This window comes from Triticum dicoccoides, chromosome 7A (assembly GCF_002162155.2).
Source record: "Triticum dicoccoides isolate Atlit2015 ecotype Zavitan chromosome 7A, WEW_v2.0, whole genome shotgun sequence".
NCBI lineage: Eukaryota > Viridiplantae > Streptophyta > Magnoliopsida > Poales > Poaceae > Triticum > Triticum dicoccoides.
Window position 1 is genome coordinate 189,212,816 of NC_041392.1, and position 824 is coordinate 189,213,639.

The following is an 824-nucleotide window of genomic DNA, read 5'->3' on the forward strand; positions in this document are numbered from 1 at the left end:
TGGACTATTACTCACTGTTTTGGGGTGCCGGAGTGATTTCCACGATTGACGAACCCCAAGGTGCGCTTACGTGTCGGTCTTCAACACTTGCTGTTTTGGCCGATTCTGGCCCGTTTCGTGGACTATTACTCACTGTTTTGGGGTCCCGGAGTGATTTCCACGATTGACGAACCCCAAGGTGCGCTTACTTGTCGGTCATCTACACTCGCAGTTTTGGCCGATTTTGGCCCGTTTCGTGCACTATTACTCACTGTTTTGGGGTCCCAGAGTGATTTCCACGATTAACAAACCCCAAGGTGTGCTTACGTGTCTGTCATCAACACACACAGTTTTGGCCGAGTCTGGCCCGTTTCGTGTACTATTACTCACTGTTTTGGGGTCCCGGAGTGATTTCCACGATTAACGAACCCCAAGGTGTGCTTACGCGTCGGTCATCAACACTCCTAGTTTTGGCCGATTCTGGCCCGTTTCGTGGACTATTACTCACTGTTTTGGGGTCCCGGAGTGATTTCCACGATTGACGAACCCGAAGGTGCGCTTACTTGTCGGTCATCAACACTCGCTGTTTTGGCCGATTCTGGCCCGTTTCATGGACTATTACTCACTATTTTGGGGTCCCGAATTGATTTCCATGATTGGCGAACCCCAAGGTGCGCTTACGTGTCGGTCATCAACACACGCAGTTTTGGCCGAGTCTGGCCCGTTTCATGGACTATTACTCACCTTTTGGGGTCTCGGAGTGATTTCCACGATTGACGAACCCCAAGGTCCGCTTACGTGTCGGTTATCAACACTCACAGTTTTGGCCGATTCTGGCCCGTTTC